The following is a 12,504-nucleotide window of genomic DNA, read 5'->3' on the forward strand; positions in this document are numbered from 1 at the left end:
CTCAGCCCACATGTCAGTCTGTGGGGTCACCGGTGTCACTTACTCAGGAGCAGAGCTGTCTCGGCAAGGCCAGAGGGGGTGCTTGTCATGGAGAGAATCACACTGGATGAGGGAGGGTGGGGGGATGGGTGTGGAGAGTCATACCTGGGGTCTCAGGCAAAGCCTGTGCTATACTGCCAAGTGACAGCCCTGCCCACTCCCCTTTGTGCTAGTTTGAAGTGTCCCCTGACCAGATTCTGTGAGTGACCATCACAAGGGTAGCCTTTATTTCCCACACAGAACTACCAATTTGTTTTCCTTATCATGAGCAACTTGAGATTTTGCTCTCTAAGCAACGTGTACCTGTGTAAACAGTTTAATCACACACCATGGCGCTCACCATCCCCCATGACTCACATCTCATACCTGGACACCTGCACCTTTGACTCCCCCACTCCATTTAGCCAACAAAAATTTCTACAAACCATCCAGGGCCAGAGGTATGACACCCATGGGGTCACCCTCCCAAGACCCTTTTCTGGAATGTAAGGGTTGATAGGCATGTCCCAGGCCCCAGTTCTGTCCTTGACATGATATACAGTCCCTGAGCACTGCCAGGAGTGATTGCTGAGTGCAGAACCAGAAGTAAACCCTGAGCACCACTGCTTATAGCCCCAACATAAACAAGAACAACAATTATTGAGACCAGAGAGATAGCGCAACAGATAAGGTGCTTCCTTTGCTTGTGACCAAGCAGAGTTCCATCCCCAGCCCCCCATATGGTCCCCTGAACACCACCAGGAGTGATCGCTGAGCTCAGAATCAGGAGTGAGTGCCCAAAAACCACTGGGTGTCACCCAAGGCCCTCCCACCACCCCCTAACCCCCTGGCCCAGAGGAAAACTGCAAGAAACATGACAGAGAAGAAAGGTGTGATCTACACAGTAAGTTCTTCCCCATTTACTGAGTGACCCTGTGTCAGGCCCTCTCATTCTTCCTCCAAACTTTATGTGCCTGAGTTCGGTGTTTTACACCAGTTCTAAGAAGGGGTAATAAGGACCAAGATCCACCAACTGCACACGAGTTTGCCCAGAGCAGTCAATGAGCCAGCATGGCTTTATGAGACCGGGAATGTGGCTCAAGGGGTAGGGACACGCCATGGACATGCCTAGCATGTATAAGATCTGAATTCCATCCTTGTGTGTCCCCACACACACCTGAGTCCCTCCACACACAGCCCTTGGGATCCCAGAACACCACTGGGTGCGACTCCCTTTTTTTTTATGTGTCTGAATGCTGAGTCTAACTAAGATCCACCCCCAGACATGATGCACCACAATGTCCTCTGTGTCTATTTCACATCCCTTCAGCCCTGCCGTAGAGAGGACCGTGGCCGGAGGCACAGATTATGAGTGATACCAGCTTCCAGAAACGTTTGCAGCCTGTTTATATGTGCTAGTGCTAGCTAAGGCAAGGCAGCTTTCTAGCTTTCTTCTCTTCCCTCCTCTCTCTCGCTCTCATTTCAGATTCATTCATTCATTTAGTGCCTCTGTGATGAAGCCAGGGACTGGGGGGGAAGGCAGGGATTGTGGGCGAGAAGGGCTGAGCATAGCAGCAAATTCAACGCTGATATCTTACAGGGTAAGGAGAAAGAGCACAAAGAGATGAGTGTGTAGGAGGCTAGAGAAGATGAGATGGGCTGAAAGTTGGGAGGTATCTGCTTCCAAAATGGGGGAAATGGGGAAATGCTGTGTTCCCCACAAATTCATCATGATCATGATCACGATCATCCTGTTGTTCGTCAATTTCCTCAAGCAGGCACCAGTAGCATCTCCTTCTTCCTAACCCTGAGATTTTAAAGGAGCCATTTCAATGCTCTTTCAGGATTAGGAGAATGAGACCCATCATTGTTAGTTACTGGTATTTGGCATATTGAGTACGACACGGGAAGTTTGCCAGACTCTGCCGTGTGGGCAGGATACTTTTGGTAGCCTGCCAGGGTCTCCAAAGGAAAAGTAAGATAATAAGATGTGCTTCCGGGAGCTGGGTTTTATAGCCTCTGCGTCTTGGCCATTGATGGGACCAACCTGGCGCTGGCGGCAGCTTGTGGGTGTGACGCCTACCTACTGGAAGATGGGGGGTCTGGTAGGAGAAGGCCCAGTCCCAATCTGAGTAGGCTTGGAGACCTCAGCCCCGGGACCCGCATGCCTGGGTTCCTCTGCCAGAGTCTCCTGCCCCCGCGCCTGGCTGTCCTCACTGGGGCCCCTTGGAGGGGGAGGGTTGAGTTTCTCTTCCCCTCCGCCCCCCCGCCCTGAGCAGAGCCCCAGCAGCTGAGGACCTCCGGAGCCAGCCACAGCCATGCTGGGACCACTCTCCACACGTCCGGACGGGCCTCATGCATGAAAGAACTGGCAGAGGAACCCACAAATTCATATCCCTAATAAATTGCCAACCCCAATGTGATGGTTTGTGGTAAGAGCTTGAGGTGGCTGGTGAGAGAAGAACATGATGAGGGGATAGTGGGGGTTGGAGTGTGACTTAGAGGTCAGTTGGCAAAGGCAAGCCACGTGCACAGCCCCAGATCTACACTAGGATCCAATCCCGAAGGCCAGCCTTGGTGCTAGGAGACCCAGTTGATAACCAGCACCGAGGGCTGAGATGCAGTGCCCTAGGACAGCCTGGGCTGGGGACACAGACCAGCATCAGTACATGAGACTCATTTTCTAGCACATTCACACATCAATTGCCTGAACTCCACAAAGTACCTTGGAGTCAGCAGAGACATGAAGCTGCTTCCTGTATGCAGGTCACTTCCTGAGCATGAGGTGGCCACAAGGCCCATTTGGAGAGCCATTAGGCACTTGTCTCTGTGCTTGGTCTCTCAGTGCCCAGTCTAGCCACACAGCAGAATCATCAACAGAGCCTTTAAGAGGGGCGACTGTGGTGGTTCCCTTCGGCCCACTTATGGGATGTCGCAGGCAGGGCTTGACATCTGTCTTTTCTGACAGCGTCTGAGTGAGCCAGGATGGCTCTCTCCCACCCCACGCCGGAAGCAGCGTTCACACTGCAAGGGGACAGGCTGAGGTGCAGAGGGAAGGCTGCAGGCGCAGACAGAAGAGTGCAGGGGGCCAGGACCAGATTGGGGGGGGGGGGACAGAAATCAGACTCAAATTCTCCAAGCCTCAGCCTTAGCATGTCTGCCTCTTTGTCCTGGGAGGTCATTGCTGGTGTTGGTATCTCAGTTCTCTCACTTTGGAATAAAGAAAGGGGTCTGTGTGGGGGCCGAAGAGGAGCTAGAAGTCATGCTCCCAAGTCCACATCCTCCAACCTGACCCCTACCCCATCCCACACACACACCTCTCACATTCACATAAGCACACTTGTATGCATACACACAGTGTGGACACAGACACACAAATACTTGTATACATGCACGCACACTTACTGGAACAGACCCAAACACGCATCTGCCTGCACACGCAACACACACAGACCTACACAAGCACATTTCCCATGTTCATATACAAAGACACAGACCTGGGTATCCATACATAACTCTCATTTGCTTGTATATACAAAGACACGAGTACACATTACACCACACATGTATACAAAAGGACAAATATACAGACACAAAATACCTTTAAACACACACACGTATACACACGTGCACTAACGTGCACACATCCATAGTCACACACACACATGGGCTCCCATTAGATACACATGCACATGCATGTCTCTGGGCCATGTCTTCCGTTTTGAGGTTAGTGAAAATTTGCAAAACTTGCCTTGCATCAGGAAGGATGGGGTCCAGGGGGCAGGGCTAGGGGCAGGGACACTGTGTATCTGTAGCAGAAGACAGCGGCTCGAAGGAAGAAGAGAGCTGGCATGTGGGGGTGACCCGAGGCCTGGCCCTGCCCCCCTTCTTCCCCACCTCCCTTTCCAGTGGTCCTGTGAGGCCATTTAGCTTGGGAGCTTGGGACCTCAGGGTTTCTCGGGCAGGGAGCGGCCTTGAGAACCAGCCCTGTCTTCTCAGGCTAGGGAGTCCTTTCCCATGGAGATTGATCGAAGGAGGGAAAAACGCAATTTGAGGGGAAGCATCAGGGACCCGAGTGCCTTGGGCTGAGCTGCTGGGCTGGGAGTTCGCATCTTTACAGAGCATGTCTCGGCTCCATTTCCAACCTGCAATTCCACAAGGAGCCACAATCTCTACTACATTTTCTTCCAGGAAAAAAAAAAGAAAGAAAGAAAGAAAATCTGTTCGCCCAAAACTAATGCGTTCCATATAAAACCATACCTGTTGCAGGCTTTCTTTCTTTCTTTGATTTCTGTTTGCTTCCCCAAAAATCAAAATAAAGGGTGTCTTTCATCCTCAGGAAGCATCTCAGCAGCCCCTCTCTGCCGCTTCTGGGCAGGGAGTCCCTGGGCCACTGTGGGCCCAGCTCTCTCCTGCAGGGCAGAGCTTCTGCGTCCACCTGGGCTGGTGGAATCCTTTAAGAATCTGGGAGTGGGTTGGGAACAGGGCGATAGTACAGCAGGTAGGGCTTTTGTCTTGCACACGGCCGACCCGGGTTCAATCCCCAACATCCCATGTGGTTCCCCAAGCAACACCAGAAGTAATTCCTGAGTGCAGAGCCAGGAGTAACCCCTGAGGATCTCTGGGTGTGACACAAAAAGCAAATAATAACATCAACCAAAAAAAAAAGAATCTGGGAGTAGGGACTCTGAGATAGTATTACAGTTAAGGCATAAGCCCGGCATGTGGCCAGCCTCTGTTCAGTTCCCAGCACCTGATATGTCCCCTGAGCATCATCAGGTGCAGCTCTGAAGGTCCCTGAATGTCCCTGCATCCCATGACCCCACCCCCCACCCCAGGCAGCCCAGGTACCCCCAGCACCACGGGTTCTGAGCAGCACCTCATCATCAAGGGAAACCACCCGCCAGCTTGGACCAAAGTCAGAGATGGGCATCTCAGGCCTCCCAAACACTGCTAGGGACGTGGGTGGGATGTGAAAGCGAGGGCCAGGGTGGCCAGGGATCCATGCCTTGCATCTTCAGGGACCTGAAACAGACCCCAGCATTGCTTGGCCTCCTGGGCACATGAGGGCTGCTGATCTAAGCAGCTCTGTACCGACAGGCTGCAGTGATGGATTGTCCCTCTGCATTGGCTGACTGTCATAGAAATGGCCTCTGGGGACCCTGAGCACTGCTTGGGAGCACCCGTCAACATCCCTTTCCCAAAATAGTCTGCTGGGTCAGAGAGACAGTATGAAGGTAAGGAGCTTGCCTTGCACATGATTAACATGGGTTTGATTTCAGACACCACCCATGGTCTCCTGAGCACTCCCAGGAGTGATCTCAGAGCACAAAGCCAGGAGTAAGCCCTGAGCACTGAGGGGTGTGGCCCAAAAGCAAACACACACCAAACAGAATCTGAAATCAGCTAGAGAGAAGCATATAGAAACAAGTTTTTGCACATGGCTCAGCGGCGCCCAGAAACCCCTCGACCCTGCCCTGCTGGCCACTGCAGGCTCTGACATGAAGGAAAACCCAGTTTCTTGGTTCTGCACCAAGATCTGCACTCGGTCAGGGCCTGCAGCCTGTGGAGGGTGTCATCCTCGCCTCCGTGCAGGCCTGACAGCCCCTTCGGGACTGGAGAGGCCCAGCGTGGGGGCAAAGGGCAAGCCAGTTCTAGCCAGGAAGCATACAAGTGGGGGGGGGGGGGCGCGCCACAGAGAAGCAGTACCCTCAGCCCCCTGCAGCCTCCCAGCCCGGGACCCCACTGTGGCCACAGTTAAGGACAAAATTCAGAGAGCTCCTGAGAACCAAGCAGCAACCTGAGGAGGGCCCAGACGTCTCTGGCATTTCACAAGACCCTCGAACTTGACAAGGTCAAAAGTGCTGGCTGTGGTCCCGCCGCCTGCCAGCCCCAGTCTCAGGCATGCGGCCATCAGGGAGGGTTGCCTAGGCAATGCCCGAACACTTGGCCTCTCGAGGCAACTAATATAATTAAAGTGCAACCCTCTTAGAGCGCACTTGAAGCAGAAGAGAGGCATGCCACATCCTAGGGTCCCTTTATTTAGCTCCTGCCAATAAATCCTATTTCCGGGGTCCCTGGTCATAGCTTGCGGCCGCGTTGCCAGTTTGCACACTAGATGCTCCCACCCGGAGGGCAGACCCCGGGTTTGGTTCCCTTCTCTCTGTTGCTTTTGGCTCTCACTCTCTCAAAGTCCCAAAAAATAACGGTAAATGAAAAGCTCCATCTTGTCCGCTGTTGGCGTGGCGGCAGTTTGATGGGGTCATGTTTCTACCTGCTCTCAAGCCTCTGCTCAGCCAGAACTACGGGGCTAAGCCATCTTCCCCCACTGTGAAAACATAAAGAAATGAAACGAGGATTGCAAGGGAGAGGAATAAATGAGCCTTTCCTGGGGGGTGGAGGGCAGTGGGGTGACCACACCCACTGGTGCTCAGGGGCTATTCCTGGCTGTGTGATCAGAGGACCCGGGATTCAAACCAGAGTCATAGGCAGTGTGACTATATGCAAGGCAAGCACCTTACCACCCCCCCAACTCTCTCCAGCCCCAGAAATTTTCCTTTTCTCTTTCTTTCTTTCTTTCTTTCTTTCTTTCTTTCTTTCTTTCTTCTTTCCTTTCTTTCTTCTTTCTTTTCTTTCTTTCTTTCTTTCTTTCTTTCTTTCTTTCTTTCTTTCTTTCTTGCCAAGGCCCTCTCCACCTCCTCTGTGCTCCTTTTCTATTTCTAAGCCCATGATTCTCCCACCTCCAGCCATCCCTGATTTAATCCTGCAAAGGATTTTGCAGGATAGAAGTGCGCACAAATTAATGGCAATTCAGGTATTTCCACCCAGGGGTGCTATTCCATTACTGTGGACTTAGCACCGCCATCAAAGTCAAACGCCCACATTTGTTCTACCATAGTTTTGTGAGGGGAGTTGGGGGTCATTTTATCTGTATGTTTATGGGCGGTTTTCTCTACTTTCAGAAGAGACTTTGATAATCAGGAGAAACTGTTGAAACCATTTCAATAGGACATTTTCGGCAAAGAGAGTGAATTAGATGCCAGGACGACCTCTCGCTGGCATCACCTGGGAGGAGGTCTGTTCCTTGGCACAGTGCAGCATGGTGGCTGTAGTCACCAGCTCTAGTTTCCCATCCTAGCAAATGGTGGTTTACTGTCCATCATTTCTGCGCTTCTCCAGGCTGTGTCACAGATGCCAAACACAGCGGGCTGGATCCCATGTGACCCAATGACCATTTCTCCTTGGGCTTTATGTCCCCTCAGTGACTCAATGTCAGTGTCTGTACAATAAAATTCAGAGAAGGGAAAGGGGAAATGGCAGTGTTTTGGTTTTCAAGCCACACCAGGTGGTGTTCAGGGATTTATTCTGGGCTCTGTGCTCAGGGATTACTCCTAGCATGCTTTGGGAGACCATGTGGGGTGCTGGGGATCGAACTCAGATTTATTGCACGCTAGGCAAGTGCCATACCTGCTGTACTATCTCTCCGGCCCCATGAAGGTAACTGTCCTTCTCAGTTTTCCCCAGATTTACCATTAGCTGGGGGATTTTTCACTTTTACATCAGAATTGCCAATCTCCAAAAATTAGTCAGTGCAATAATGATGGCTCCTGCAAACACAGTTTAAAGTAAAAGGGTTAATGAGAATATTATTTTCAGGTTTAAATTTCTCTGTGAAAGCATAGATTTGGAAATTTTATTTTTAAGAATTGTATTAAAGCAAAATTACAATGATACATATCAAAGATATCTATTGCAGACTCATTTAAAATAGTTTAAGTCTCAACCACAGAACCAGCAGCACTGGAAGCAGGAGATCCAAAAAACAAACTGTAAAATGGGTCTGTCAAGGGGCTCGCCTGAGAGTGAGAGGGAACCAGAGGACATTGGTGGAGGGACGTTGACACTGGTGGTGGGTTTGGCGCTGGCACACTGTGTGCCTGAAATTCAATGATGCATAACTTTGTAAATCATGATGACTTTAAAAAAAACATTTTTAAATAAGTAAAAATAATTTTAGAATAAATTTTAAAAGCAAAATAAAACATTTTTAAAACCTGTGGATTATCACCTAAGTGTTTAGAGATTTAAATAATGATATCAACTTAATTTGAAATACTATCTGTCACTGTCACTGTCCTCCCGTTGCTCATCAATTTGCTCGAGCGGGCCCAGTAACGTCTCCATTGTGACACTTGTTACTGTGTTTGGCATATCAAATACGTCATGGGGAGCTTGCCAAGCTTTGCCGTGTGGGCGAGATACTCTTGGTAGCTTGCCGGGCTCTCCGAGAGGGGCAGAAGAATCGAACTCTGGTCGGCCATGTTGGCCGCTTGCAAGGCAAACGCCCTACATGCTGTGCTCCAGCCCCTTGAAATACTATAAAGTCATAAAATTCATGGAAGAAATGTTTGAAAAGATGTGGTGGGGAATGACAAGGAAAGGGGTCTACTGACTTAGGGTTAAGGGTAGAAAGAAGCACCTGAGTTAAGAGGAATTATAGTATGGTCTTGTAGAAAGGGACAAGTTAATTGAATTTTCCTTTGATTGCCAGGACTCCAACATGGAAAACAAAGGGTGATGTACACACACACACACACACACACACACACACACACACACACACACACACACATTTTCTCTCTCTCTCACACACACTTTCTCTCTCTCTTAAAAGAATCCTTAGGCACATTTACCAGGACTTACTAAAAAGATAACAAACCACTCTGGGAAATCAATACTCCATCCCCATTATGGACAAGATGAACCATAGCCAAGAAAATGGTTAAGCCTTTGTGTAAATTATATTCATATAAACATACACACATGCCTATATGTACTATGTATGTGTATGTGGCAGGGTTGCTACCTATGCTATATGAAGCATATCAGTAGGGACATATTTTGAGGAAAGCAGTGACCGGGGCGGGAGCAGGGCTGGCCAGTACGCAGCAAGCCTGCAAGGGCTCCCGGGCCCAGCACCCTCCTCCCCTCCCTTCCCTTCACTCTGACAATATGGCTCCTTCCTCAGCGAACTTCCCTTCAAATGTTCAGCCTCTGGCAATGAGATATTTTTATAGCTTTTTATTTAGCATCCCCCTGAGAACTACCACTTGCTTTTATAGAATATTGCCAAGTAACAAAGGCAACAAAAATACTCTAATTGTTCCAGCAATTTCCTTCCTCTTATTTCACATAATAAAGGAATGAGAATCTGACAGGGCCAGGACCTGGATCCCAGATCAGACCCCAGGGCTTCCTGTCTGGTCAGGGGCCCAGGTTACTCATGTGACCTTGGGCCCTTCTGCTTTCTTGAAGACCATGTGCCAGCGCTGCCCTCAATGCCCTCAGTGCCAGTGTGCCTGGGTGGTGACCAGCCCCTGAAAAGGGCTGGGCCTCAGAGTGTGTCCCCAGCCCCTCAGTCTCCTGCCAAGGAGCCCTGTGATGCCTAGTGAAGAGTCCAACAGCCTTCAACATCTGCTTCCTTAGAATAAGCTGCACCTTCACTCTTCCCTGGTTCGCTGTGTTGGGTTTGAGTTGCCCAGTGACTGTGAGCACGGACTTTGGGGAATGGGCAGCTGGGAGGGTCATCTGACCCCCAGATATGGCATCAGCCAGGACCCCTGAGACTGATTCAGTTCCATAGCTGTCCAACCACACACCTCATAAAAGAGTACTTCTTGATATTCTCTCTCTCTCATTCTCTATCATTCTCTTTCTCCACCCCCCACCCGAACAGGCAGAACATAAATGTGATGTATTTATTATGTTGCTCAAAGTAGCCTCAATCCCAGCCAGATCAAGAATAAAGAAACAACTTTATCCCTTGATGGATGCATAATAATGTTACAGCTGATTTGACTTCAGATCCTTGTGGATGACATGTAATGGCAGCACCCAGTGTTACAGCACTCCTAACAGACCCTTGAGGATAACAATATCACCCAGGGTTATGGCACACTGGTACATGGCTCTGCAGGGTGACTCTCTGATTCCACCTTCAACAGTAGCAGCAAACTCCAAATCTGGAACAGCAACCTCCAAACACTGCACCACCTATACAGTGGTCTGTATTTTTAGCAAGATACAAATATAAATTATGTATCCCTGTCTCTTAGCTATTTCTGTTGATTGGTTCTGCCCTATGTAAAGGAGAGTCATCCAATGGAGATGACCAATTACATGGCATATGACCAACCAGATCACATATGCCGTTATATGAATAAATATCTGAAATATGACCCATAGAATCATATTTGTAAATAAGAGAACAACCAGAGAGCTTGATTCTCAAGCCTCTTCATCATTTCCTCTAGAACAGTGAGATCACATTCTGGAAGAGCAAATGAGGAAGTAAATATTGGAAAATAAAATCTACCACGTGTTGTTTTTGTTATTAGTCAGGGTGAAAATTATGACAGCTATAAAAAGTCATCAAAATTTTCATCTGTATTGTCTGCCTATAAAGTACCATATGATCCTCATTTCCACTTTGATTAGTGTGACTGGGCTACAAGCGACAGGTTCAACTCTAAACCTGGCTACAGTCATCACAGTATGACCTGTCCTCTTAGATGGACTCGGCAATTTCCTCAACAGGGGGACCTAGAGCTCTTAAGGTTGAGCAGACCTGATGTAACAACCAGATTATGAGCACCACCAGGGTCACCGTCTCAAGACAGAGACAGTGCAACTCTCTCTCTTCATCTCTCTCACAGCTGGGCTGACTGAGCATATACCCTTCAGATTTGCTGGTGCCATGGTGAGGCTTTGGAGAGTGGCTTTCACCCAGAATGAAGATGCAACCCCTCCACTCATATCCCAACAGCCTACTCCAGTCAGAAAGGGAGATGCCCCAGAAGGAGACCTGGAAAGGCTGAAGAGCCGTATCTGAGTGAACGCGGATGGGTTGGGGCTTCCGGATTCAGCTCAAGGATACTGCCAACTCCTCTCTAAGCCAAACCCTTGCAGGAAGACGCAGAGAGGACAGGCAACGCTCTTGCTATTTCCTCCCGCTCTAACAGGCTGCATTTTCTTTCTGGCTGAGCTTCTTTTTGTGCTTTCTTGCAAGACATTTCCCAGGGGGGATGGAAAAGTGGCAGTGATCAAAATTCTGACCTTGCCTGGAGAGTCACAGAGAACAAATAATTCCTGGGAAGCATGCATCAGAGATTCCACCTGCCAGCTCCAAAGAGCACACAGAGGTCCATGTGCAGCCCACTTGGGACAGTGTCCTCCTGGACATAGCTCCACATTCTTGGCATTGCTGTGTTGTATGCAAGGCACGGTCATAGGGGAAGCTAAGCAGTGACAACCATGTGACTTGGGCTCAATGTCATCACCTCCCTGTATGGGACTTTGGGTCATTTACTGGTCTTTAAGTCTCAACTGCAAAATGCTCACAGTAATAGCTCTTACTGTTTGGGGCCACCTTAAGGAGATCATATGTGTAGGATCCACAGAACAGTGCCTGGATCTTTTCAAATTCCTGCTTGGGCAGGAGGAGCTGCTGCCATCTGGTCTCACTCTGCAAGATTCTGACAGGTCTTGTCCAGACAGGGACGAGACTTGGGGGCCTGTGCAAGAGAGTAGAGCCACCACCTCCTACTAGAAGTAAACTAGGGGAGAAGCGTGTGAAAAATCAGAGATCTTTTCCATGTTGTGATTATGGCATGGGCCAGCTGCATGGGTGGGACTAGAGATAATTATCCTTCTTATCCCAAAACATTTCCCTTACCAGCCTGCCAACGACAACTGCTATTTTATCATTAGAAATGTATTTGTTTGACTTGACCATTGCTTTGTCCGAGTGCCTCACAAATAGTCATTGAGTTTGAAGGCAAATTCAAAGAGGAAAGGGGGTTGGCAAGAGTAACCAAAGCATTTCAAACACCTTGGGGAAAGGGACAAGATGGTTCTCCATCTAAATAACTAAAATTCTACCATGTACAGTGAGGTTTACAATTCTTGTTCAGTAATTTTTTTCCAGCCACACCGCTGTTTTTTAAACGAGCATCCTGGTCTCTAGCATCCTCCTCTTCCAGTTTCCACATCACTACTAGGATAGTCTTCCTGCAGACAGATGGGATTGTGTCTTGCATGCATGCTAATGCCATTTGCCTCTAAGATCAATGTCGGTTTTCTGGCATAACTGGGTGGTTTCCATCATCGCAGCCCTGGGCTCTCTTTAGCTTTGTCTTTTACTGCTGACTCCAGCTCCCTTTATTGCCCACCAGAGTTCTAAGCACACATACACAATGGTGGTCCAGGAAGAAGCACATCCTTCTTTTACCTGTCACCTTAACATAAGTCATCACCTTGGCCTCCTTCTCATTTAATGGAAATTATTAAATCTGGAGGGAACTTGCCTTCCTCGGCTTGATCATGTGATCCTCAAACAAGCAGTGACTGCAATGACTCATTCCTCTAGACAGAAGACTGTACCTGTGACCCAGGCTCACTCCACCAGAAAACTGTTTTCCTTTGGCC

Source organism: Sorex fumeus, unplaced genomic scaffold, assembly GCF_029834395.1.
Source record: "Sorex fumeus unplaced genomic scaffold, SorFum_2.1 ptg000044l, whole genome shotgun sequence".
NCBI lineage: Eukaryota > Metazoa > Chordata > Mammalia > Eulipotyphla > Soricidae > Sorex > Sorex fumeus.